We start from the raw sequence: 23,288 nt of genomic DNA, 5'->3' as shown, positions 1-23,288 counted from the left end.
TTTTCTTTTTACCAATTATTCCCAATGCTCTGACGAGCTTTGACTTCCCTCCCTCCCCTCATTTGGTTTTCTTTCCAACTCTTATCTCGCAGTTCCTTATTCCTTATTTCAAGTCATTTTGTAGGATTTATTTCAGTCCTGCAAGTGTCTTTAAACTTCTACAGTTCTTTTCCATATCGTCCACAAATTTACTCCAATCTTTTTGGAACTTTGCCTCTCCCTGGTTTCGGATCCTGCTAGTCAGTCTTGCTAGTTCCGCGTAGTCTATCATAGTTGCTAGTTCCGCATAGTCTATGCTAAGACAACTATCAATAGTCTTCTTATTAATCAAACAAATGAATGCAGTTCAAGTTATGGAAGTAATCTGCATTACCCTCTTCATTGTGAATGAGCCTGCTTTGATGTAAAGCTTTTTGGTTCCTGGTCATTTTAGAACTCTCTTAATTCCATTATGCATGCCGGCCCATAAACTTCTTTAGAGCTGTTGCTTTTGGCATGTTTTTTTTTTTAAAAAAATAATAATGTAGTGATACCCATTACTGTGCAGGTGAAATTATAACAGTTACTCTTTCAAAGCCCGGAAGCTGGAATGCAGATTCTACTCACTGAACATTGTCTGATAATGTGCTAAATAAAACAATTGCTTAAATGGCCCTGCTTCTGAGTGGAGTGGAGGGTGGAAATATACCAATTAACAGCATGAATCTTTCGAACCTTGGAGGCACATTTGGAGACCTAAGAAACTAGTAAATACATATTTCACAGAATAAAACCTAAGAATGCTCAACAACACCCCCCCCCCAAAAAAAAACCCCAGGCAAAACACCTACACCCCCACAAAAGACAAAAACACTGACAGATACTGGCAATATCTTCCCCAAAGCAGGCAACTTCCCAATCAAACAACCCCCTCCCCCCGCAAAGCCAATATACGCATTTAAAAATAATTGGGAGCATGGCCTTGGAGGTGTGCCTAGGACCTAGGAGGATGCCTGAGGGTGCTCCATTAAGCACCCTAGCTTTACAGGAAATATTAAGCAGCTAGGTGGCTGGATGCAAAAGAGGACAGGGCTTCAACACCTTGAATTGTTGTTGTTTAGTCGTTTAGTCGTGTCCGACTCCTGTCTTGCACTGCCTCCCGCAGTTTGGGCAAACTCATGTTCGTAGCTTCGAGAACACTGTCCAACCATCTCGTCCTCTGTAGTTCCCTCCATCTTTCCCAACATCAGGGTCTTTTCCAGAGAGTCTTCTCTTCTCATGAGGTGGCCAAAGTATTGGAGCCTCAGCTTCACGATCTGTCCTTCCAGTGAGCACTCAGGGCTGATTTCCTTCAGAATGGAGAGGTTTGATCTTCTTGCAGTTCATGGGACTCTCAAGAGTCTTGAATAGTTATGGCAAAAAAAGGAGTTGGCAACACTTACTGAAATTGCATCTTCTACACACTATGGCAAGATAACAGTTATTGACCATAAAATCACAATATTAAAGCAACCCAATTTAAGTTCACGGAATTATAACTATATGATATTTTTAAACAAATATTTACTGGGGTTTTTTAAATAAAATAATAATAATAACTCAAGAACCATTAAACACTTATCCAGCAGTACATCTAATGGTGTTTGTTCTATCCATTGACTTTAGACATAAACTCACACATTCAGTGTTCAAACCTATCAGTTAACGTCACCTTTCCCCCGAGAAGACTTAGTGGTTGGTATAACAAGATCTTGGTTTTGGTCATTAACATAGTTAAGGAAAGGGGTCTACGTTTCTTGGAAGGTGTCTCTCTTCATTATGCCTTCAGTTGCCTTCTTGTGTCTGGTGAGATGTTCAGACATTGTTGCGTCCCAGATATTATTTCCCCATATCTTCAGGGGTATTAAAAAGAAGCAACAGTGCAAATGGCACTGAGGGCTGGTGTGGTCTAGTGTGTTTAGTGTCAGACTCGGCCCTCGGACAGCAAAGTTCCAATTCCCATTCAGCCATGGAATTCACTGGGTGGAGATGGGCCAGACACAGTCTTTCACCTTAACCTCATTGTTGTGAGGAGAAAATGCAGGGAGGAATGAACTATGTCATCTTGAGCTCCTTGGACAAAAGGTGGGATATAAATGCCATAAGAAATGAAATCAAAACATAGCTGAAGCCAAACCCAATAAACAAAAATTAAACGATAAATGACAAGAACTCGGGCCAAAAAGGATAGTTTCAAAAAGGATAATTTCAAAAAGTCTTCACACAGTTTTATTCAGGATAAATTCCAGTAAGCATCAACATCAGGACAAGGCCCTGTTTCGATTATTCTTCATCAGCTGGAATGTACAAGTTAACATAAATCTTAGAATAGTTCTCCTTGTAATGTTTATTTGAATATAGTCTCTGTCCTTCTTATTTGTTAAAACCTTATGTTTAGAGAGTTTAACGATTTTTCATTACATTTTCATTCTTCTTTCTTGAATTGTCCTACTCCTAGGCATACCGTAGCAGCCAACTCCTAGAGGCCTAGGTGCCTCTCCCCCCCCCCCCCAATTACTGGTAAATACCGTATTTGAAAGAGTCATCCCCCCATGTTGATGGGCTTTCTATGTGGGGCTTATCTGCCCCCCCCCCCGTATTTTATTAAGGATGGAAGAGGGAGGGAAGGAAGGAAGAAATAGAGAGATAACTCATATTTGTGGGTGTCTCTTCATGACGCTGTGATGCTGGAACTCTGCAGCAAGAGGACAGGAGGGTCGGGCAGGCGAGAGGGGGTGGAAGGGCGGGCGAGGGCGGGGCAAGGCATGGCCGCAGCTACGACAGCTCCGAGGCGTTGCTGCATATCAGCATAATATTTCAACCATGGTTCAAGCCCCACCTTAGGAAAAAAATCCTGCATTGCAGCGGGTTGGACTAGATGACCCTTGTGGTCCCTTCCGACTACAATTCTACGATTCTATTGATATATTACCATACCATATGCATCGTTCTGCTTTCTTGAATTGTCCTACTCCTAGGCATAGCAGCCAACTCCTAGAGGCCTAGGTGCCTCTCCCCCCCCCCCCCAATTACTGGTAAATACCGTATTTGAAAGAGTCATCCCCCCATGTTGATGGGCTTTCTATGTGGGGCTTATCTGCCCCCCCCGTATTTTATTAAGGATGGAAGAGGGAGGGAAGGAAGGAAGAAATAGAGAGAGGGATAACTCATATTTGTGGGTGCCTCTGGGTGACGCTGTGATGCTGGAACTCCTGCATGTACAGGAGCCTTGTAAGCAGCTTTCTCTCTGCTTGATTTACAGCAGGCACGTCCAACAGGTAGATTGTGATCTACCAGTAGATCACTGGATGTCTGTGGTAGATCACTGGTAGGTCACTGGCACCCCTAAAAAAAGCTCACCCAAAATTTTCCTCCTCCCTCAAAAAAATTGAACTATGACCTGAAGCCCTAAACAAAAATGGGCCTCCCTCCCTCCTAAAAGAAGCTCAACAAGTTTGACCTAAACCCCCCAAAACAGGGCTTCCCTTCCTTTAAAAAAAAACTCAACAGCTTTGACCTGAACCCCCCCAAAAGGGGGTAGATCACCCCCAGTTTTAAACTCTGAGTAGATCAGAGTCTCTTGGGAGGTGGCCACCCCTGATTTACAGTATACAGATGCAGGAGGAGGGGCAGACTGGAACACCAATGCTTTTTATAAACATCACTGTGTCTGTCAAAGCTACAGCCCCCCCCCTTTCTTATTCACTTCCTTTTAGCCTTGCAGAGCCACCTTAGTCAAATTGAATCCTCTGAGTCTGCACCCTCATTAAATCGCCAATAGAACTCTTAATGCTCCTGGATGCTCATTAACAAGTCCCACTTAAGAACAATAGGGTGAAATGGTCAGCTATCAAATCTTGCCTGGGGATATATGCTCCATTGTCTTAACTGCTTAACTACTGGTAGCCACTTTGCTTTATTTATTTGATGTGTTTTTGTTACTGCTGTGTCCCCCCCCCCCAGCAAGCGGAGACTTAGCTGCTCTTGCTAAAGCAAAGCCTTTTCCACTTCAGTTTTTGGAGGGGAAAAGTGCTGGTTATGGTCTGTAAAATACATTAATTTTTTTGCTTCTAGGGGGGGGGCAGCTGCCCCCTCCTGCCCCCCCCTGCCTACGCCCATGGCACAGTGTAAAGGAATTACTGCTTTATCAGGGTGATTCTTTTACTTAGCTGAAATACATGGCACGAATGTTGTAACAACCCGAGCCATGTCCCCTCCTCTGCTCTAAAGCTATTCATCATTGTGGTGACAGGTCAGTTCTTTACACTTGCCAATTATTATTATTTAAATAATATCTTCAGAGTGAGGTGGAATTACAAGGAATTAAATATATGCAAGCTAGACTAGCAGTGTGCATTTAGTTTGCTAACTGGGCCTGGATTTTAATAGCACTCAAATCACATAATGATTTGAAGGATCCATCTGAAATAATTTGCTTTAGCAGCAAATGTTTTACTGCCAAGAGAGTAAATAATATACTGAAAATAAGAGTTGCATGCTTTTCAAAGATCAATTCTGACCAGCAAGAAAAGTATTGGGATGAGACATTTCTTGTACATCAGTCTCAAGGGAGAAACAATCTAACTGGAAATAGGAAAATAATTAGTAATTATTTTCATATTTTAGTAAGATTGCTTCTCCATACAGACTGCTGTGTATGCAATGGTTATCCAAACAGCATATTGTATATCAGAATTGAAAACAGAAGCCTGTGAGCCGTATTCTGAAGTTGTCATCTTCTGTAATGGCAGTTTCCCTTTTCATAAAATTTCCATGATATTACTACTGTAATAACCCTGCCTAGAAAGTGCTTTTTCATCAGAGACAACACAGGAAAAAAGGCAGAGAGGTATGCTCCTTCACTTCCACACTGCCCTGCATTTAGGGAGAACAAATCAAAGGCATATGTATAGGATGGGAGAGAGATGCTTTTCACAGTGGTATGATTACCTTGAATATAATCCAGCAGTGTTATGCAGCTGCAAATAAAGCTAATGCAATCTCAGGGGCCCTCCATATGTCCTTATTATCCATGCATTCATGATTATTTGTGCTCATCATGGTATTGGGACAGTTACCTGTGATCACACTTTCAATACTGTTTGCACCTGCAAAGGTTTTGGGATGGAGACACTACTTTCTTTCCAATCAGCATAACTTGTTTCAGTCCAGTTTTTATACCACAGAAGATCCATCTAACTATTTACAGTGGACCCTCTGGATACGAATTTAATTCGTTCTGGGAGTCTGTGTGCACCCCGAAAAATCCGTATCCAGAGGCGCCGCTTCTGCGCATGCACGAGCGGCGCAACCCAGAGTTTATGTTACTTGAGAGTAACGTTACCCGAGGGTCTACTGTATTTATTTTCTCCTGCTTCTGCTGTGCAGTAGTGCAAGAATAGCCCTCCCAGTGGCAATAATACAATAACAATGGGGAAGCATCACAGAACAACTTATAAAGAGGAATGATGTGTGGGTGGCCCAGTATAAACCCACCACTAAAGTACTATTACTACATCAATGACGTGTAGCAGAATATACCAGGCAAAAAACTTCCACCAGACTGCATTAACAGAAGCATAATGACCACATTATGAGATGTGTGAGGGACAAGGGATATCGCGAAGTCCCTCCCCTCCTGAGTTCAAGCCCGTCCCCGAGCCAAGGGGAAAGCAGGGAGAGCTCCGATTCCAGTGGGGAAGCAGGAAGTCGTGTCCGAGGCTCAGGCAAGGTAAAGGAGCCAGGGTCCCAGGTGGGACAGGAAGGGGCAAGTAAGGGGGGAAGACCCATCCCCCCAACTCCAGAATTACGCAGGAAGAGGAGGGGCAAGAGGATGGGTCTGCCAAAGCTTTTGTGTTGGAGAAAGACGCGCCAAAAGCCATTAGGAGGTTCTGAAACCGACTGACAACATCGCTCCGTGTAAATAGCAATGACTTGAGCACTGTAAATACGCAGCACCAATAAAAGAATAAAATGCAGAGCTGCGTAGCGTCGTTACTCTGAAGTAGTCCACTCCGGCCACTGTGACAGCAACCTCCTAATCATTTTTGGGCTACTTTGGAGTTGCCGGGATGAGCGTGTCCGAGGCGGAGAAGTGGCGGCAGATCGCTGAGCAAGCCCAGCTAGAACTGCAACAGCTGTCGCTGCAGGCGCAGGGAGAATTGAAGGCAGCTAAAGAGGAGACTAAGAAGGTCCAGGACGACCGGCTACAACTTGCGGAACAGGTGAGAGAGCTCCAGGAAAAAGAGCAGCATTTAAGGGCGGTGGCGGTAGACCTCCAAAACAAGCTGGATGCAGAGAAAAACAAGGCGGGAGGGGCTCCCCAAGTCCAAGTGCTGCCAGGAAGGAGAGCAGGGACCCTTGTAAGCAAGTTCAATGGAGACCCGAAGGAGTTTCAGGGCTTTGAGACTGAGATCGTGTATGCTCTTGAGCTGCACCAGAATGAGTTCCCCGATGATGAGCACAGAGTAGCGTTTATTGTGGAACATCTCACCGGAGCAGCCAGGGAGTGGCTAAGACCGTTAATCGCAACCAAGAATCCTTGCATGAAAAATGTCCAACAATTTCTAGAAGGTTTGAGGACGATGTATTCGTCCGATAGTCATTTGGACCAGACTAAGGAGGAACTGCATAATTTACGCCAAGGAAATATGACAGTTCGCGCATATTGGGCGAAATTCACCATGCTGGTGCACAGACTGGGGTGGGTTTTGGATTCGCCTCCCATGCAAGCTGCGTTTTACTTGGGTTTGAGCGAGGAGGTGAAGGATGAACTCTCGAGAGGTCCAAAGCCCAGTACTATGGATCAGCTGAGCAAAGCAGCTCTGGCGGTGGGGGTGAGGCAGGAATCCCGGTGGAACGACAAGCAAGCGACGCGCGCAAAGCGGGCTTGGTTCCCACGGTCGCAGGAGAAGCCACTCCCTCAACAACCCTTTCAAGCCACGCCTGGAGCCAGCCAGGACCAGGAGCCCATGCAGATTGATAGCGCGCGCGCGCGGGCTTTTCAAACCCCAGCGGCGCCAAGACGCAAGGAGGGAAGGGGCGGGAATTGCTTTCTCTGCAACTCACCCCAGCATCTCGTCAGGGACTGCCCACATCGCAGGGAGTGGCAAGGAAAGGCGGGAACGGTGGTACCCTCCCCCACTGACGCAGCACCACAGCAGGGAAACGGGAAAGCCTGGCTGCAGGAGACAAGGGGCAGCAGCCAGGCACGGTCAGCAGACAACAGCCCCAGCCCGCCCACCCGCACAGAGAGGTGCACAGCCAGCCCACCCCTCCCAGAGCAGGAGTGGTTCTAGAAGTGACGCTCACGCTCCCAAATGGCTATCCCCTGACGGTCCTCGCCTTAATTGACAGTGGGGCGTCCGCCAACTTCTTCTCGAGAAGCTTTGCAGAAGAGCACCAAATCCAGCTTTTGCAGTTGGATTTTCCTCTGCACGTGGCAACCATTGACGGCAGGGAGCTGCTGGGAGGGGCCATCACACATCAAACCCCCCCCATGAGAATGACGGTGGGAAGGCACTCAGAGACACTGGCGTTCAACGTCACCACCATCTCAGACCCCCCCATCGTCTTGGGCATGAGCTGGCTGGCGCGCCACGACCCCTCCATCAGTTGGCACCAGAGGTGCATCACGTTTGGGTCAGACTTTTGTCTGGAACATTGCATGCAGCACCAACCAGGGGAGGGGCCTCCGATAGCCACGGTGGCCACCATGCATATCAAAGGGGGTGAGGCAATACCCAAGCAGTACTGGGACCTGCAGGAGGTCTTCAGCGAAGCTGAGTCCGACCACCTACCCCCGCACAGGCCTTTTGACTGCCAGATCAACCTGGTGCCAGGGGCGACGATACCCCCAGCCAAGCTGTACGCCATGTCAGACCAGGAGCTGGAGGATCTGCGCGCTTTCATCGACAAGAACCTCAAGCGGGGGTTCATCAGAGAAAGCAAGGCAGCAGGGGGCAGCCCGGTCTTCTGGGTGGACAAGAAAGACACGCAACAGCGCCGTCTTGTGGTGGACTTTAGACGGCTGAATTCGGTGACAGAGCCAGTGGCTTTCCCCATGCCCAGAGTGGATGATCTCCTGACAGCGGCACGCAGGGGCAAGATTTTCACCAAGCTGGACCTAAGGGGGGCGTACAACTTGATCAGGATCCGGGAAGGAGATGAATGGAAAACCACGATGTTCACGCCTCTGGGCTCTTTTGAATATCTGGTGATGCCCTTCGGTTTGCAAGGGGGCTCAGCATGCTTCCAGGCCTTCATGCACCACGTCCTGGGGTCCCTCCTCTTCAGGAAATGCTTGGTCTTCCTAGATGACATCCTTATCTACTCGAATGACCCAGTGCAGCATGTGAAAGATGTCAGAGAGGTGTTGCAACGCCTGAAGGAGAACCACCTGTATGTGAAGCTGGAGAAGTGCAAGTTTCACACCAAAGAGGTGGACTTCCTGGGCTACAAGCTGTCAGACAAGGGGCTGGCGATGGACAAGGACAAGGTGCAGGCCATCCTGGACTGGCACAGCCCCAGGACGCGCAAAGATGCCCAACGCCTACTAGGCTTCGCTAACTTCTACAGGAAGTTCATCAAGAACTTCTCTCGCGTTACGGCTCCCATCACGGACTGCCTGAGAGGCAAGCAGAAGTTCAAGTGGACACCAGAGGCGCAAGCAGCGTTCGAAAGCCTCAAGAGAGTGTTCGCCTCAGACCAAAACCTGTTCCATGTGGTGCAGGACGCGCCCCTACGCATTGAGACAGATGCTTCGGAAAAAGCTGTGGGCGCGATTTTGTTGCAACTGGACGCCAACAGGGAGTGGAGACCCTGTGCCTTCTTCTCCAGGAAGCTGACACAGCCTGAACGCAACTACACAGTGTTTGATAGGGAACTTCTCGCGATCTACGCTGCGTTCCAGCACTGGCGACACTTCCTGGTGGGCGCCAAGCACCCCATCCAGGTGTGCACAGACCACAAGAACCTGGAGTTCTGGAGAACTGCCAGGGTACTCAACCAGCGGCAGATACGGTGGGCAGAGTTCTTCTCGAACTTCAACTTCTCCATCCACTACATCCCGGGGGAGCAGAATGTCAGGGCGGATGCCCTCTCCCGCAAGCCAGAGTACATGGAGGAGGAGGCGCCACCAGCCCCAAGGCACATTTTCCCCCCGTCGGCATGGTCCTGCGGAGCAGCAGTGGTGAGCGAGGCAGAACTCACAGCACTGACGGCAGCGGATGAATTTGCCAACCGCATCTTCAGAGAACTGAGAGGGGGGAAGGAGCAGGCAAAAGACTTTGCAGAACGCAGAGGGCTGCTTTTCTACAAGGGTGCGCTGTACCTACCCACCACCCAGCTTCGACGTACGGTCCTCAAGCAGATGCACGACAACCCTACAGCGGGGCATTTTGGAAGGGACAAGACCACTCACCTAGTCATGAGACACTTCTGGTGGCCAGGGGTGCGGGAAGATGTTAGAGACTATGTAAGGGGCTGTACCACCTGCCAGCGGGCGAAGGTGGTCAGAGCAGCGCCACCAGGGTTGCTGGAGCCCTTAGCCACACCACACAGGCCGTGGGAAGTGGTGTCCATGGACTTCATCACAGATCTGCCTTCGTCCAGGGGTAAGACTGCAGTGTTGGTGGTGGTGGACCTCATGTCCAAAATGTGTCACTTTATACCGTGTGCCAGGGCAGTCTCGGCAGAAGAGACAGCCAAACTGTTTGTTGATCACATTTTCAGACTGCATGGATTACCTTTAAGGGTTATTTCGGATCGTGGCCGCCAATTTGTTTCCAGGTTCTGGCGGCGGCTCATGAACCTCCTGCAGGTGGAGGTCAGCTTGTCGACGGCTAGACACCCGCAGACCAACGGACAAGCGGAGAGGGTCAACGCCATTCTGCAGCAGTACCTGAGATGCTACGTCAGCCAGCGGCAAACGGACTGGGTGGATCGCTTGCCACTAGCAGAATTTGCCTACAACAATGCAGTGCACGTCTCCACAGGGGTGTCGCCTTTTAAGGCCAATTACGGGCGCGACCTCAGATCTTTCCCAGAGAGGGAGAGGGAGGAGGAGGAGGAGGAGGGCCCACAGGCTGAGGATTGGGCAGAGGAACTGGAGACGGTGCACCAGCAGCTCAGAGAACACTTGGAGAGGGCCAAGGAAGCGTACAAAAAGGGGGCAGATCGCCACAGGCGACAAGGGGAGGTCATCAGGGTGGGGGACAAGGTGTGGTTGTCCTCGGAGGGCCTTCCCACCAGAGGGAGGTGCAAAAAGCTGGCACCCAAAAGGCTGGGCCCCTTCACGGTCACGCAACAGGTAAACCCGGTGGCATACAGGCTGGCACTGCCAGAGGACATGAGGGTGCATCCAGTGTTTCATAGATCGCTGCTGTCGCCGTACAGGGAAAGCAGCAGGCTCCGAGACAGCGAACTAACCCCCGAGGGAGGGGGGGAGAGGGAAGGCAGGGAGCAACTCAATGAGGCCACGGCCATCCTGGATTCAAGGTGGGGGGTGGGGGGACTGGAGTACCTCATGGCATGGGAGGATGCTCCACCGTCCCAGAATGAATGGGTCCCAGACACTCAGATACAGGAGGAATTCTTGGTGGAAGAATTTCACGCCCTCTTTCCCCACAGACCCAAGCCCTGGCACATGGAAAGGGAGGGGGAGGGGGAGGAGGCACGGGAGAGCAGCTCACCATGGCGCTGGGAAGCGGAGTTTGAGGAACCAGAGGATGAGGTATGGGTGTCACCGAGATCCACCCAGTCAGAGGAAGGAGCAGATTGGCAGAACGTTTTTACCCCCACCAGCTCAGACGCCACGGACCTTTTGGGATTCCCGTCCTCCCAGGCGGAAGGGGGGGGCTCGCAGGACTGGGGGGAGGTGTTCACACCAACGGGCTCGGAGAGCACCGAGTTTTTGGGCTTCCAGTCGTCACCGACACATGGGGGGGGCCTGGGGAGGGGTGAAGGAGAGCTTGGGAGGGGGGTGGATGTGAGGGACAAGGGATATCGCGAAGTCCCTCCCCTCCTGAGTTCAAGCCCGTCCCCGAGCCAAGGGGAAAGCAGGGAGAGCTCCGATTCCAGTGGGGAAGCAGGAAGTCGTGTCCGAGGCTCAGGCAAGGTAAAGGAGCCAGGGTCCCAGGTGGGACAGGAAGGGGCAAGTAAGGGGGGAAGACCCATCCCCCCAACTCCAGAATTACGCAGGAAGAGGAGGGGCAAGAGGATGGGTCTGCCAAAGCTTTTGTGTTGGAGAAAGACGCGCCAAAAGCCATTAGGAGGTTCTGAAACCGACTGACAACATCGCTCCGTGTAAATAGCAATGACTTGAGCACTGTAAATACGCAGCACCAATAAAAGAATAAAATGCAGAGCTGCGTAGCGTCGTTACTCTGAAGTAGTCCACTCCGGCCACTGTGACAAGATGCAATAAGCCCTTTTGAGGCATTCCCCTGCATGTAATTACAGTGGTGCAAAGAGGACACTTAGAATAATAGAATCATAGAGTTGGAAGAGACCACAAGGGCCATCCAGCCCAACCCCCTGCCAAGCAGAAAACACCATCAAAGCATTCCTGACAGATGACTGTCAAGCCTCCGCTTAAAGACCTCCAAAGAAGGAGACTCCACCACACTCCTTGGCAGCAAGTTCCACTGTCGAACAGCTCTTACTGTCAGGAAGTTCTTTCTAATGTTTAGGTGGAATCTTCTTTCTTGTAGCTTGAATCCGTTGCTCCGTGTCCGCTTCTCTGGAGCAGCAGAAAACAACCTTTCACCCTCTTCTCACTTACCCTGTCCCTCTCTTGCATCTGTCGGTTTATGGTAAAAGGAAAAGAATAAATATGGTAAACTAAAACAAGAATTCCCTGGTTTGCCCGTAGATCCAAGTTTGGAGCAAGCACTATTTGGTTAGAGAGCCCCAGCAGAGATTTAAAATCACAAAACATGTAGCAAAGTAAAGTGTGGAAATGTAGGCTGTTAGACCTTTTAAATATGCCCTTCTGTGTTACTTCCAAAATTTCCCACTTCCCTAGCACAGAAAAAGACCACATGTTTGGTGAGTTAAAAATGGTTTACTTAGAAACTTTCCAAAGGTCAGATTCATGTATATTTCCATACATCAGTCATACATCAGTGTGTGTGCTTGTACATACATGTGTAGGTGGGGCTTGGGCATGAATCCTTGGAATATGATTGGGCGCAATTCTCTACTCACCTGGGAAGTGGAATTCATTGGGGCATATTTCTGGATAAACATGGATTGTGCTGCTTGGGTGTTGCAAGCATTTCGCTGTTTTCATATATCTGTATTTCCTCCTAATAGGGAAAAGCACCCTTATTTTCATATATTGTACTATTGCCCAAACTAGTCCTAGGCAAGGCGTTGCAAGACTGTGGTAAATGTACCACCAGTAGTCTATGAGCTTTGTTCATGTAGTCCACAGCATGTCCACCTTAAATATACATATCAATTTTTAATTGTATTTGTATTGCTTCTTTTAATCCATCCTATTTTATTGTACAGTTGTACCTTGGTTCTCAAATGGAATCCATTCCGGAAGTCTGTTCAACTTTTGAAAACGTTCGAAAACCAAGTCACAGCTTCCAATTGGCTGCAGGAGCTTTTTGCACTTAATCAGAAGCCATGGAAGCCATGTCGGATGTTTGGCTTCCAAAAAAAGTTTGCAAACTGGAACACTCACTTCTGGGTTTGCGGCGTTTGGGAGCCAAAACTTTCAAGTCGCAAAGCATTTGAGATCTAAGGTATGACTGTATTACGGTTTGAATTCTGTTGAATGTAAATTGTAATACAATGAACAAAAGAAGCAATTAAAATACATTTAAAATCATACAGAATATAGCACAGCACACTGCAATTGCTGCAACAGGCATTTTGTGCTCTGAGAAGGCCATGAGTAGTTTTCAAGTGCCATTGGGTGGGGTGTTTGGCAACTGCTTGGCTTCCATAATGCTCATCCGCTAATGTCCTCTAGATGGAGCTACTAAGAAGGAAATGAAGGTCAGCTTGTTTGAAATGGCAGGAATCTCCATTGCTCCCTCAGTATCTCAAGAGAGGTAAAATAAAAAAAATTCCTTCAGTAGCACCTTAAAGACCAACTAAGTTTTAATTTTAGTATGAGCTTTTGTGTGCATGCACACTTATCAGATACAGATACAGATACAGATACTTCATCAGTGTGTATCTGATGAAGTGTGCATGCACACGAAAGCTCATACCAAAATTAAAACTTTGTTGGTCTTTAAGGTGCTACTGAAGGAATTTTTTTAATTTTGTTTTGACTCAGACCAACATGGCTACCTACCTGTATCAAGAGAGGTAGCAAGCCATGTGTTGTTTGCAAGGGTTTTTTAAAAGGAGTTAAAATTAGAAAATTCTAACGAAGCCACAGACTTTTTTCCTTTTCTTGCAATGTATTTTGCAGGCTGCCAAAATCAGGTTTGTTTGTTTTGCAAGAAGGTTGCTCCAATAAATGTCAATCATCCCACTTGGCAGTTCATCCCAGTTCCTAAGAAGACATAGTTGGAGTCAAGCAGCAGTTTCCCAAACCCTAGGGAGAAGGTGGATCGTGACCTTATAGAGGAATGGGCTGTACAAGCCAATGTCTTATAAACGCCATCCATTGGTGCCAAGTCTTGATGTGTTTATTGGTTTCTAAAAGAGCAAATATGGCAGGAGCCTTTTCACACAGCCACTGGGAGCATTGGAGCTGCAATGCAAGAGCTGCATTTGGCAGCTTTATTCAGAGAAATAGCAGGACTTAACATTAATAAAGAAAAAACCAAACGCCTGGTAAAAATATGAAGGTTGAAAGTAAAAATAAATTACAAAGTTAATCACACTTAAAGATCGAAAACAATATTCAATATTTGGGTATGTGGTTAACAGCAAAGAATATAAATTTGTATAAAGATAATTACAGTAGTGCCTCCGGTTGCGTATGGGATCCGCTCTGGAGCTCCGGTCAGATCCTGAGGTTTCTGCAACCAGAAGTGCCTGTTCAGCGCATGTGCACAGCGCGACAGAGTGCTTCTGCACATGCGCGTGGCGCGTACAGCGCTTCTGCACATGTGCAAGCAGCAAAACCTACTTCCGGGTTTGCCACTTTCGCAACCTGAAGTTTACGTTACCCGAGGGTAACGTAAGCCAAGGTTCTACTGTACTTGAAAACTTGTATAAGATGTTATTGGAGTGACAGACAAAGGATAAACAACGCAACGCAGCTAAGAATTTGTTCGTAGGCAGATAGATTTCTCTGCTAACTTTCTTTCTCACAAAGCTGTGTTATCGATAATTAGCCAATTACGGGCTATTAATCTCAACAGCCGATTCCCTGGTGGCCCGCTGGAATGTCGAGTTGACCAGGGCTGTTGACTGTTTGGCTCCGAAGCGCCCTCTACAATAGCATGGTTCTCCATGGATCTGAGGGCAATGAAACAATCGTTGAGACGGCTAGAGCGCCGGTGGCGGATAACTCATTCTGAAGCTGACCAGACACTGGTTAGAGCTCAATGTCAAGCCTACCAAGTGGTGGTAGCGACGGCGAAGAAGACTTTATTCACCGCCTCTATTGCATCTGCGGAAAACAGCAGCAGGAGACTTTTTCGGGTGGTTCGCAGTTTAGTGAAACCACCTGCTCCATTGGGGCCCAGTACGGGCCCCATGATCCCCTGCAATGATTTTGCAAAAAAAAATTGCAGATAAAGTCGCTCAGATTCGGGAAGAGGTAAACTCCACCGTGGGAGCAGGGCCGGGGCGGGGAAGCGATGGAGGTCTATCTGGTCCAGTTGCGTGGGATCAATTCCAATCTGTTACCTCCAAGGATGTGGACAGGCTGCTTGGACGAGTGAAACCAGCCACCTGTCTCCTTGATCCTTGCCCATCCTGGCTTATAAAAGCTAGCCGGGAAGGGCTGGGCGATGGGCTTCGCGGGTTGGTGAATGCTTCTCTCTGTGATGGGATTCAGGCCTCATCATGGGACTGAAACTGCCTTGGTTGCACTGGTTGATGATCTCCAGCGGGCTAGCGACAAAGGTGAGAGCTGTTTCCTAGTTCTGCTGGATCTCTCAGTGGCTTTTGACACCATCGACCATAACGTACTTCTGGACCGTCTAGAAGGGTTGGGAGCTGGGGGCACTGTCATACAGTGGTTCCGCTCCTTCCTCCTGGGCCGTGTTCAGAGAGTGGTGGTGGGGGGGTGAGTGTTTGGACGCCTGGGCTCTCACTTGTGGGGTGCCTCAGGGCTCTGTCCTCTCCCCCATGCTTTTTAACATCTACATGCAGCCGCTGGGAGAGATCATCAGGGGGTTTGGGCTGGGTGTTCATCAGTATGCACAAATACAGGATGGGAGGCACAAATACAGGATGGGAGACACCTGGCTTGAGAGCAGTACATGTGAAAAGGATCTAGGAGTCTTGGTAGACCACAAACTTGACATGAGTCAGCAGTGTGATGCAGCAGCTAAAAAAGCCAATGCAATTCTGGGCTGCATCAATAGGAGTATAGCATCTAGATCAAGGGAAGTAATAGTACCACTGTATTCTGCTCTGGTCAGACCTCACCTGGAGTACTGTGTCCAGTTCTGGGCACCACAGTTCAAGAAGGATACTGATAAGCTGGAACGTGTCCAGAAGAGGGCAACCAAAATGGTCAAAGGCCTGGAAACGATGCCTTATGAGGAACGGCTTAGGGAGCTGGGTATGTTTAGCCTGGAGAAGAGAAGGTTAAGGGGTGATATGATAACCATGTTCAAATATATAAAAGGATGTCATATAGAGGAGGGAGAAAGGTTGTTTTCTGCTGCTCCAGAGAAGCGGACACGGAGCAACGGATTCAAACTACAAGAAAGAAAATTCCACCTAAACATTAGGAAGAACTTCCTGACAGTAAGAGCTGTTCGACAGTGGAATTTGCTGCCAAGGAGTGTGGTGGAGTCTCCTTCTTTGGAGGTCTTTAAGCAGAGGCTTGACAGCCATCTGTCAGGAATGCTTTGATGGTGTTTCCTGCTTGGCAGGGGGTTGGACTGGATGGCCCTTGTGGTCTCTTCCAACTCTATGATTCTATGATACCCAGCTCTACCTCTCTTTCAAATCAGAACCAGTGAAGGCGGTGAAGGTCCTGTGTGAGTGTTTGGAGGCGGTTGGAGGATGGATGGCGGCTAACAGATTGAGGTTGAATCCTGACAAGACAGAAGTACTGTTTGTGGGGGACAGGAGGCGGGCAGGTGTGGAGGACTCCCTGGTCCTGAATGGGGTAACTGTGCCCCTGAAGGACCAGGTGCGCAGCCTGGGAGTCATTTTGGACTCACAGCTGTCCATGGAGGCACAGGTCAATTCTGTGTCCAGGGCAGCTGTCTATCAGCTGAAACCCTACCTGCCTGCAGACTGTCTTGCCAGAGTGGTACATGCTCTAGTTATCTCCCGCTTGGACTACTGCAATGCGCTCTACGTGGGGCTACCTATGAAGGTGACCCGGAAACTACAACTAATCCAGAATGCGGCAGCTAGACTGGTGAGTGGAAGCGGCCGCTGAGACCACATAACACCGGTCTTGATAGATCTACATTGGCTCCCAGTACGTTCCCGAGCACAATTCAAAGTGTTGGTGCTGACCTTTTAAGCCCTAAATTGCCTCGGTCCAGTATACCTGAAGGAGTGTCTCCACCCCCATGGTTCTGCCCAGACTTTGAGGTCCAGTACCGAGGGCCTTCTGGCAGTTCCCTCGTTACGAGAAGCCAAGTTGCAGGGAACCAGGCAGAGGGCCTTCTCGGTGGTGGCGCCCACCCTGTGGAACGCCCTCCCATCAGATGTCAAAGAGAAAAACAGCTACCAGAAGACATCTGAAGGCAGCCCTGTTTAGGGAGGCTTTTAATGTTTAATTGATTGTTTTATTTAATTTTTCTGTTGAAAGCCGCCCAGAGTGGCTGGGGAAACCCAGCCAGATGGGCGGGGTATAAATAATAAATTATTAATTATTATTATTATTATTATTAAGTACAGTGGTACCTCACAAGATGAATGCCTCGCGCAACAAAAAACCCGCAAGACGAAAGCGTTTTGCTTTGCACAAGGGACTCGCAAGACAACGAGGTTTTCTATGACCGCCGCTTCATCTTGCGAAGCGCAGCCATAGAAAGCCGAAGCGGCGGCGCGCGGCAACAGGGGAACCAGCTGTAGCATAGAAAGAAGGCAAAGGAAGATCAGCTGTCAGCGCGGGAAGCTGATCTTCCTTTGCCTTCCTTACGCGTTACAGCTGGTTCTCCTTTGTGTTCTGCTGGTCTCTGCCAGTTGCCACAAGCGGTGAGCGGCAACTGGCGGAGATCAGCGTAACGCAAAGGGCAACCAGCTGTAGCTCGGCAAGAAGGCTGACAGCTGATCTTCTTTGCCTTTTTTTTTGCCGCGCTACAGCTGTCAAATCACTTATAATGCCCAGGGGCACAGCCAATGTAGGTCTTTCAAGACCGGTGGTACGTGGTCTCTGTGGCCACTCCCAGTCACCAGTTTAGCCAGGGCCGTCTTAAGCATATCCAGCACTGTAGTGCAAAGATCCCTCCAGCCCCCCAACCCCTCTGTTTCCCAGAGTTGTCGACCCAGCAAGGTCAGGTGGTACCCGGTGCGGATTTTTTTTGTCACACCCCCCATTGAAACTATTAAAATAAGGAAAAATAAGATACTTACAGTTGCAAGTGTTATTTTCTTTTTCTTTTCCTTTTTTACATTGTGAGCTTGAGCACTTAAAAACCCCTTTTCCTAAAATCAAGATGCATATATTTTTAAGTTCTACTTATTATGAACATGTAAGAAATGGTGCTGAATTTCTAAAGCGACCTCTTTCGGTTTAAGCGCACCTATACATGCCTCTCCCAAAAGCCGTTCCCTTTAAGCTCAGATGTGCAGAGGCTGGTTGTAGCCGTTCAGCACTCTGCCCATGCACAAAGAAACTCTCATTCCTCATTCCTTCGCATGTCCCAGGGTCAAAGCCTGACACTGAAAAAATGGTTCTGGCTGAGTCCTGAAGTCACATTAAATCCCAGTTCAAAGTATTGCCATTTGTCCATAAGAGGTTTTCCTGTTCTGGTCCAGTAAAACGCTTCTGCTGCGCTGCACAGACCAGAAACAGTTCTCTTTGCAGAGCATTAAGCACAGCGGCTGGATTCTTGTTGTGGTAAAATCCTTGCAGCTTTGCAGCAGAAACGACCCACGGAAGCCCAACTTTCGAAGACAGTTTTATTGCAGACAGATAACAGAAACATCTCCAGAGCTTTCAGACATGACTGCTCCACACCCCACAAGCAAACAAAACAAACGCTCTATATATACTGAGCATCTTAACAACAACGACTTAACAACTTAAGTCACATGACCTTGCTAATTTGCCAGCGTCTTAGGTTTAAAGTCCTAACAGTCCAGAGGCGAGCAAGTCCGTTTTGCCTTCCTCTTGATTATCAGCCAATATTTAGTGTATGAATAACTAGTGTATGAATGCCCATTTGGTGATATCCATGTGTAGAGTCGTCTCTTGTGTTGTTGGAAGAGAGTGTTTGTGATGACCAGCCTGTTCTCTTGACAGAACTCTATTAGCCTTTGCCCTGCTTCATTTTGAACTCCAAGGCCAAACTTGCCAGTTGTTCCTTTTATCTCTTGATTCCCTACTTTAGCATTCCAATCCCCTGTAATGAGAAGAACATCCTTCTTTGGTGTCATTTCTAGAAGGTGTTGTAAGTCTTCATAGAATTGGTCGATTTCACTTTCTTCAGCACCGGTAGTTGGTGCATAAACTTGGATTACTGTGATGTTAATAGGTCTGCCTTGGATTCGTATCGAGATCATTCTGTCATTTTTGAGATTGCCTCCCATTACAGTTTTTGCCACTCTTTTGTTGACTATGAGGGCCACTCCATTTCTTCTATGGGATTCTTGCCCACAGTAGTAGATATGATAGTCATCCGAACTGAATTCACCCATTCCCTTCCATTTTAGTTCACTGATGCCCAGGATGTCAATATTTATTCTTGCCATCTCATTTTTGACCACATCCAGCTTACCATTATCCATGGTTCTTACATTCCAGGTTCCTATGCAATATTTTTCTTTACAGCGTCAGACTTTCCTTTCGCTTCCAGGCATATCCGCAACTGAGCGACCTTTCGGCTTTGGCCCAGCCGCTTCATCAGCTCTGAATCTACTTGTACTCTTCCTCAGTAGCATGTTGGACGCCTTCCGACCTGAGGGGCTCCTCTTCCAGCGTCATAACTTTTATATGCCTGTTGTCTTTGTCCATGGAGTTTTCTTGGCAGGGATACTGGAGTGGCTTGCCAGTTCCTTCTCCAGGTGGATCACGTTTAGTCAAAACTCTCCACTATGACCTGTCCATCTTGGGTGGCCCTGCATGGCATAGCTCATAGCTTCTCTGAGTTATTCAAGCCCCTTCGCCACGACAAGGCATTGATCCATGAAGGGACGACTCTACACATGGATATCACCAAATGAGCAGCATCGAAATCAGATTGATTATATTCTCTGCAGCAAAAGATGGAGAAGCTCTATACAGTCAGCGAAAACAAGACCTGGAGCTGACTGTAACTCAGATCATCAGCTTATTATAGCAAAATTCCAGCTTAAACTGAAGAAAGTAGGAAAAACCACTGGGTCAGTAAGATACAATCTAAATCAAATCCCTTATGAATACACAGTGGAAGTGAGGAACAGGTTTAAGGATTTAGATATGGTGGACAGAGTGCCTGAAGAACTATGGATGGAGGCTCGTAACATTATACAGGAGGCAGCAACGAAAACCATCCCAAGGAAAAGGAAATGCAAGAAAGCAAAATGGCTGTCCAATGAGGCCTTACAAATAGCGGGGGAAAGGAGGCAAGCAAAATGTGAGGGAGATAGTGAAAGATACAGGAAACTGAATGCAGATTTCCAAAAAATAGCAAGGAGAGACAAGAGGGCCTTCTTAAACGAGCAATGCAAAGAAATAGAGGGAAACAATAGAATGGGGAAAACCAGAGATCTGTTCAAGAAAATTGGAGATATGAAAGGAACATTTCATACAAAGATTACCATAATAAAGGACAAAAGTGGTAAGGACCTAACAGAAGCAGAAGACATCAGGAAGAGTTGGCAAGAATACACAGAGGAATTATACCAGAAAGATATGGAGGTCTCGTACACCTCAGGTAGTGTGGTTGCTGACCTTGAGCCAGACACCCTGGAGAGTAAAGTCTAATGGGCCTTATAAAGCACTGCTAATAACAAGGCCAGTGGAAGTGATGATATTCCAGCTGAACTATTTAAAATTTTAAAAGATGATGCTGTTAAGGTGCTACACCCAATATGCCAGCAAGTTTGGAAAACTCAGCAATGGCCAGAGGATTGGAGAAGATCAGTTTACATCCCAATTCCAAAGAAGGGCAGTGCCAAAGAATGCTCCAACTACCGCACAATTGCGCTCATTTCACACGCTAGCAAGGTTATGCTTAAAATTCTACAAGGCAGGCTTAGGCAGTATGTGGACCGAGAACTCCCAGAAGTGCAAGCTGGATTTCGAAGGGGCAGAGAAACCAGAGACCAAATAGCAAACATGCGCTGGATTATGGAGAAAGCTAGAGAGTTCCAGAAAAACGTCTACTTCTGCTTTATTGACTATGCAAAAGCCGTTGTTGACTGTGTCGACCACAGCAAACTATGGCAAGTTCTTAAAGAAATGGGAGTGCCTGATCACCTCATCTGTCTCCTGAGAAATCTCTATGTGGGACAAGAAGCTACAGTTAGAACTGGATATGGAACAACTGATTGGTTCAAAATTGGGAAAGGAGTACGACAAGGTTGTATATTGTCTCCCTGCTTATTTAACTTATATGCAGAATTCATCATGCGAAAGGCCGGACTAGATGAATCCCAAGCCGGAATTAAGATTGCCGGAAGAAATATCAACAACCTCAGATATGCAGATGACACAACCTTGATGGCAGAAAGTGAGGAAGAATTAAAGAACCTTTTAATGAGGGTGAAAGAGGAGAGCACAAAATATGGTCTGAAGCTCAACATCAAAAAAACCAAGATCATGGCCACTGGTCCCATCACCTCCTGGCTAATAGAAGGGGAAGAAATGGAGGCAGTGAGAGATTTTACTTTCTTGGGCTCATTGATCACTGCAGATGGTGACAGCACTCACGATATTAAAAGACGCCTGCTTCTTGGGAGAAAAGCAATGACAAACCTAGACAGCATCTTAAAAAGCAGAGACATCACCTTGCCTACAAAGGTCCTGTGAGGGGGAAAGGGTACAGAGAGCCCCCCCCCCATCCTGAGGAGTAGCTCTTCCACCAGCAGTAGCGTCAGCGGGGAGGGGGAAGAGTCCAGTGAGGAAGGAGGAAGGAGGAGACGGGGCTCTAGCAGCATAGGAGAGCCCCTGCTGCACATGGGACAGGAAGAGAGAGAGGGGGAAGAGGGGGAGAAGGAAAACATGGAAAATAGACCCTTTCCCCCTCCGGTTCCGGAATTACGCAGAAGGAAACGCGGGAGGAGATTTGGGGTGCCCCGACTCTTATGTTGGAAGAGGACGCGGAGCGCGCCATTCCAGGGTTCTGGGTCAGACTGAGCGGATGTATCCTGTATAGCTCTAGCACTGTAAATAGCCTGCACTTAATAAAAGCATGGAAAAGGCAAAGGACTGGAGAGTCGTTACTCTAGAGTAGTCGCAACCCATCGCCTGTGACAGGTCCGTATAGTTAAAGCTATGGTTTTCCCAGTAGTAATGTATGGAAGTGAGAGCTGGACCATAAAGAAGGCTGATCGCTGAAGAATTGATGCTTTTGAATTATGGTGCTGGAGGAGACTCTTGAGAGTCCCATGGGCTGCAAGAAGATCAAACCTATCCATTCTGAAGGAAGTCAGCCGTCAGTGCTCACTGGAAGGACAGATCGTGAAGCTGAGGCTCCAATACTTTGGCCACCTCATGAGAAGAGAAGAATCCTTGGAAAAGACCCTGATGTTGGGAAAGATTGAGGGCACAGGGAGAAGGGGACGACAGAGGACGAGATGGCTGGACAGTGTTCTCGAAGCTACGAACATGAGTTTGACCAAACTGCGGGAGGCAGTGCAAGATAGGAGTGCCTGGCGTGCTATGGTCCATGGGGTCACGAAGAGTTGGACACGACTAAACGACTAAACAACAACAAAGGTACCCCTGACAGTTAGGTCCAGTCGTGGACAACTCTGGGGTTGCACTCTCATCTCGCTCTATAGGCTGAGAGAGCCTGTGTTTGTCTGGACAGCTTCCTGGTCATGTGGCTAGCATGACTAACATGGGCGTAGGCAGGGGGCAGGAGGGGGGAGTTGCCCCCCCCTAGAAGCAGGGCCTCTGGCCAACCTGCCCCGCTGCCCGCCCGGTGCCGTCTCCCTTCTCCGTGGCTGGCTGTGGGGCGGGTGGAGGAAAATCCCCACAGCTGCGTAAAGCAGTTGCCTGGCTTTCCCTCCGCCTACCCCACAGCCAGCCAGGGAGAAGGGAGATGTCCCTTCTAGCAAACCGCGCAAAGCGGTTGCCTGGCTTTCCCTCCGCCCGCCCCACAGCCAGCAAGGGAGAAGGGAGCTTTCCTTGCCCCACTGTGGCCCCCCCCTCCCCTTGGCTCTGCCCCTTGGCACTGCCCCTTGCCCCCCTAATATTCATCCTGGCTACGCCCCTGATGACCAAGCCGCTTCTGGCAAACCAGAGCAGCACATGGAAAAACCATTTACCTTCCCTGTCTCATAGTCCGTTGGTGATCTGTTTTTTAGGAGTCCAACTTCTCAGCAGCCTGCACTGAATCAGATGCTGGAGCTACTGTTATATTTTCCTTCAGTCTGAGGAACTTTCTTCCCAATCTACTCTTCTGCCTTTTATTTCGCTTCAACTGTGTGAGCTGCAACCGGTGAGGCTTCCCTGGTTCTGGTGGCATGCCAATAGATTTTTTTGGCAGCTATAATATGGTAGCAAGTTCTGGATGATGGGCAAGAGCAGTTCTCTTTGGGGAAAAGGCAGACAACATAATGCTTTTCTTTACTAACCCTTACCACAAATACACCAAGCTGTGGACAAACATCTATTAAATTGTTCATTACCATGAAGGATCATGGTACCATTTGACAAACTGATGGTGCCTTCTCATAGCTTTCATCTTTCTTAGGCCACAGAAGTTATCCATGATTTGTGATGGATCACAAGCTATATGAGGAAAGACTGTATCTTCTGGTTATTTCAGGGCTGGCTCTAGGTA

The sequence above is a fragment of the Zootoca vivipara genome, chromosome W (genome assembly GCF_963506605.1).
Source record: "Zootoca vivipara chromosome W, rZooViv1.1, whole genome shotgun sequence".
NCBI lineage: Eukaryota > Metazoa > Chordata > Lepidosauria > Squamata > Lacertidae > Zootoca > Zootoca vivipara.
The sequence above is the reverse complement of the archived record's forward strand: the minus strand, read 5'-3'. Positions refer to the sequence as shown.